Consider the following 6,000-nt stretch of genomic DNA (forward strand, 5'->3'; position numbering starts at 1 on the left):
CCTGGTGCTAATCTTCGCCTTATCTCATGCATCAAGGTACAAAAGTTCTTGCGCAAGAAAAACTACGCATTCCTGTTGGAATTGTGTCTAAGGCCGTAACTGTATTTGGTATGTAATTGACCCGGTTGTGCATGGTCCATTTGGGTTGCCTTCTCTAAAGCAACATGACAAGGTAATTTAAGGAGAGAGAGAATACTATGATTTATTAATATATTATAAGAATAATATATTAAAGGATAAATCATATTTGTTTAATTAGTATTGGTTATAATTAATTGGGAATTAATTTGGTTACTAAAATAGATTTATTAAATAAAGGGGTATAAACTGTCAAATGTATGATAGTTGGGTTTTTTGGCTAGGAAACCTAATGGAATAAGGGGAGAACGAAATTATGATGGGGATCCATCATATTTTCGTCCAAGGCCTTATTCCAGAAGGTTCCTTGGGCTGCTTGGTGGCTAAGCTGTCCATTAGGGTTTAGAATGAAACGCTAGCAGCCTGCAAGTATAAATAAGACCCCTAGGCTATAGAAATCGGCTACACTTGATTTCCAGGGAAACCTAGGGCCCATTCTTAGTATCTCTCACCCTCTCTCATATTGCCTTCTTGCTTGTGGGGTTTGTGAACCATTAGAGGAGTTACAATTGTGACTCTAAGCTCAAGATCAAGAAGATTACAAGGATTCAAGCTAATTGAAAAGAGGTAAAACACTTAGATCTGTTTTCTTTAGTATAATTTTGAATTATATATGAAAGATCTATGTTTGTAAGTCTTGGATTCAAAGCATGTACAATAGAGAAACCTAGATCCAAGCATTAGGGTTTGTATGAGCACATAGGATTGTTCTTATGCTTAAAACCCATCAGTGGTATCAGAGCCTTGATTGGTTTCAATTGTATGTGATGCTTAATTGTTTTGCTTGCTAAAAGTCGAGTTTTCTTGCCTCTGCCCGACTCAACTCAGCGAGTCAGTATATGGACTCGGCGAGTTTGTGCGTCAGGCAGAGGATATTTCGAGATTTAGTTGCTGTTTTGTCTTGGATTTGATGCCTAAATCGTTTTTTGAAGTTAAAATCCTAATTTTATCTTAATTAAATGATTATCCTTGCCAAAACAATAGATAATTTCAAATCTTTTGCATATTGGTTGTTTTTATGATAAATATAGATTATTTAAAATTATTTGGTAATTATTTTATGACTAAAATTGGATTAGGTCAAATGTAGATAATTATGAAATTAATTGTTTAATTTAAATTATTTGTTATTTGATCCTTTATGTTTTGAAAAGTTCAAAACTTGCCCTGAAGTTTTGAAATTTGAATTTTGTGATTAAAGTTTAATTTTGAGTAATTTAAATTTCAAACCCTTAGAGTTTTACAAGTTTATAATTCAACCGTATACTATTATATATTATTACAAGCTTAATAAATATATATATGTATAACTTAAAAATGCTAGTCTTACCGTTAGTAGGCCTCATTCACGAAGCCAGTCTATAAGGTGGGTATAAGGTTGCTGCCTATAAAATGGCGCTTATTGGGTGTACACTCACACCCACCGTTTGCTTGACTGGTGGAGGGTCGCTAGCCGAACGGGTAGGATAGGGAAACCCTCCCCTCATTAAAAGTATAATGTAAGATACAAAGTAACTACATGTTTTACAAATGCCCAATCTTAGTTACTTTAGGGTAAAATGTGAAAATGATGTTAATCCATGGAGTTACACTTCGTACCCTTGTCAAACGTTGATAGAGCACGTGTGGTTAACCGACACAACAATTTAGGGATGACATTGGTAGCGAAGGGTGACTCGATGTTTGTCATGGATCAATGGAGCGTGTGTGGTTTACCGACACATTGATTAGGTGATAGAGACATTGAGTGCACCATGTTGATTCGCATGGTTATTCACAACTTGTTTTCGATCCTCGGTATCCCAGTCGCAAATTTGATGTGCATATCGAGATTTAAACATGCCATTGAAAAGTTCAATGAATCTCAAAGATCTAGGAGTTTTCAATACTTTTAAAACCTAAATTCCTTTTTGTTTTTAATGGTGAGAATTAGTGAATCGTCATTCACTTACCTTCAAAATATTTACTTAAAGAGTACGACATCCCTTTCTAAGTTGTAAATAATGTTTTTGGATCCTAGCCCTAATTTCTCTGTTTTGTGTTTAATTAGGGATTCATTTCTAATCAAACTTTGTTCCTTTCTTTTTCAGATGTCTGCAAACAACAACAACAACAACAATGCTTCTGGGACATTCTCATTGATGAGCCTATGTCAGAAAGTGACATTTGATGGGTCAAACTTCAACGAGTGGATGAGGTATATTCGCATGATCACACGCTACGAGGACACAGAATATGTCCTCGATGAAAAGCTTGAAAAGATCATCCCAGATGTTGCTACTGTTGAAGAGCTGGCCGCCTTTGAGGCCCATGAGCATGATGCTACGAAAGTTCACTACATCATGTTGGCCACTATGAACCTCGAACTCCAAAAGTCCTATGAGGACATGTATCCATATGAAATGCATCAATATTTGCTAGACATGTATCACCAGAGCGCGAGGCAAGAGCGCTATGAGATCATTACTAACATGATCACCGCTAAGATGTGGAGTGGAAAATCCCTAACTTCTCATTTACAGAAAATGTAGTGGTATGTTGATCGTCTCCTCAAACTTAATGTTAAGTTTGATGAGGATTTGGCTATCGACATTATCCTCCACTCCTTACCCTCCTGCTACAACCATTTTTGGATGACGTACCACATGAACAAGGAAGAGGTCTCCTTGAGCAAGATCCAAGGACTCTTGAGGACTGCTGAGAGCAACCTCAAAGACAAATCCGTTGCACCATCCCCTGCTGTGGCCACTCCTGTGATGGCAATAGGTCAAGGAAAGGGTAAAAAGAGGAAGGCTCCATGTAAGATCCACCATAATGGGAAGCCCCGTGATGGTTCATCCTCAACTGGGACAAAAACAGGCCGTGCTAAACCCTCCTACGATCCCAAGGAAGCAAAGTGCTTCTATTATCACCAAAAGGGCCACTGGAAATGAAGCTGCCCTCAGTATCTGCAAGATATAAAGGATGGGAAGATTAAGCCCACCTTTGCTGGTATGTATTCTATTAAATCTAATAACTCATCATTTTCTACTTCATGGGTTCTTGATACAGGGTGTGGTTACCACATTTGTTCTGATATGTAGGGCCTAAAAAGAAGTAGGGAGGTGGAACATGGAAAGATGAACCTGATTATGGTAAACAGAAGATCGTCTCCTGTGACCAAATTTGATGTTTATTCTTTAGTGTTAAGTAATGGGTTAAGGATAGATTTAAACAATTGGTGTTGTTCGCCAAATATGGAAAGAAACGTTATTTCATTTCATGGGTTGTTTAGACAAGGTTTCATATATTCTTTTGATAATAGTAATGGTTCTATTAATGTTTATTTGAATGGTGCCTTTTACTTCAATGCATTACCTTGTAATGGGATTTATGAATCTGTGATGGTTGTTGATAATTTAGGAGATAATGTTTTAAATATTGATTTGTCTACCAGTCTAGAGAAAACATGCTTGTGGCATTGTCGCCTTGTCCATGTCAACAAGAAACGCATAGCCCAACTCCAAAAGGATGGAGTGTTGGAGGCATTCGACGTTAGGGACGATGACACATGTGAATCTTGTTTACTTTGGAAGATGACCAAGTCACCCTTTACTAGCACTTGGGGAAGGGTTGAGGGTCTATTGGATCTCATACACACCGATGTATGTGGGCCCTTTAGATCCACCACAAGGGATGCTTGGCGCTTCTACATGACTTTTACAGATGATTATAGCAGATATGGATATATTTACCTAATCAAGCAAAAGTTTGGAAACCTTTGAAAAGTTCAAAGAGTTTAAGAATGAAGTGGAGAATCAGCTGGGCAGGAAAATCAAGATGCTTCGGTCAGACTGAGGAGGAGAGTACCTAAGTCTTGAGTTTCACGACTATCTAAAGGAATGCAGAATTGTTTCGCAATTGACGCCTCCAAGGATGCCGCAATTGAATGGTGTGGCTGGGAGACGTAATCGGACCTTGTTGGACATGGTTCGTTCTATGATGAGTCGGACTTCATTACCAATAGCTTTCTGGGGGTATGCCTTAGAGACTTTCGCCCATATCCTTAACTTAGTTCCCACCAAGAAGGTTACCAAGACTCCTCATGAGATGTGGATAGGGAAAGCTCCCTCGTTAGCACATATTAAGGTTTGGGGTTGCGAGGATTTCGTAAGACGAGAGACTCACGAAAAACTCGAACCTCGTAGTGAGAAGTGTTATTTCATCGGCTATCCGTAGAGGTCTTTTGGCTATCTTTTCTGTAGACCAAGTGACAATGTTGTCTTCGTTGCTAGAAGAAGAGTTTTCTAAGAAAAGGAATTGATAAGCCAAAAAGACAGTGGGAGGAAAATTGAACTTGAAGAGATTCAAGATCAAAGCGATGAAGGAACCTTTGACACTAGCACTCAACTTGAGGAGGAAACTCCTGTTGAACCTGTTGATGAGTACTTACCTCTTCGACGTTCCACTAGGGCTAGTGTTCCACCCCAGTTGTATGGATTTCATATTACGACTGAACGGGATACATTTATTAGTGATAGTACACTAGTAAATTTGGACGAACCTAGCAGCTACAAGGAAGCCATGGCAGGCCCGGAGTCTATGAAATGGAAAGAGGCGATGGACAACGAGATTCATTCCATGTACGACAACCAAGTTTGGAATTTGGTTGATAATGTACCGGGTCGTAAGACGGTCGGGTGCAAGTGGATCTTCAAGAAGAAGACGGACATGGATGGGAAAGTGCATACTTATAAAGTGTGATTAGTTGCGAAGGGCTTTACTCAAACTCCCGAAGTTGACTATGATGAGACCTTCTCACCAGTTGCGAAGATGAAGTGTATTAGGGTAATGCTTGCAATAGCTTCATTTCATGATTATGAAATATGGCAGATGGACGTGAAAACTGCTTTCCTTAATGGAAAGTTGGATGAGGATGTTTATATGAATCAGCCAGAGGGTTTTTTCGATGCGAAGCATCCAAACAGATTATGCAAGCTTGAGAAATCCATTTATGGATTAAAACAAGCGTCTCGCAGATGGAATCTTTGTTTTGACGAGAGAGTTAAAGAGTTTGGCTTTCTGCGAAGCGAAGATGAATCTTGTGTGTATGTCAAAGCCAATGGGAGTATAGTGAGGTTCCTCATATTGTATGTCGACGACATACTACTCATAAGACACGATGTCCCAACCTTGCAGGAGGTCAACTCCCGACTTGGGAAGTGTTTCGCTCTGAAGGACCTCGGAGAGGCTGCTTATATTCTGGGAATAAGGATAGTAAGAAACAGAGAAAAGAGACTGATAGGACTCAGTCAGGATACATACTTGGATAAGGTACTAAAGCGTTTTAGTATGGAAAATTACAAGAAAGGGGAGTTGCCAACCCAAAGCAATACCAAGCTGAGTAAGACTTAGAGCCCGAGTACAGAGGCAGAGATAGCTGATATGAGCCGAGTCCCTTATGCTTCAGTAGGAGGCTCTATCTTGTACGCTATGACTTGTACTCGCCCTGATGTGGCCTTCGCTTTAAGCATGGTCAACAGATATCAGGGGAACCCTGGTAAAGCCCATTGGATTGCAGTTTAGAATATTCTTAAGTACCTGAGAAGGACCAAGGAATGGTTTCTAGTCCTCGGTGGGAGTGATGACTTAAGGGTACGAGGGTACAGTGACGCTTGTTTTCAGATGGATCGGGATAACTACCGATCGCAGTCAGGCTAAGTCTTTACCCTAAATGGAGGAGCAGTGACTTGGAAGAGTTCTAAGCAGGAGACCATAGCTGATTCAACATGTGAATCAGAGTACATTGCGGCAAGAGAAGCGTCAAAGGAGGCTATGTGGTTGAAGAACTTCATTGGAGACCTTGGATTTATGCCATCCATA

This window comes from Lactuca serriola, chromosome 3 (genome assembly GCF_051521515.1).
Source record: "Lactuca serriola cultivar US96UC23 chromosome 3, Lser_US96UC23_V15, whole genome shotgun sequence".
NCBI lineage: Eukaryota > Viridiplantae > Streptophyta > Magnoliopsida > Asterales > Asteraceae > Lactuca > Lactuca serriola.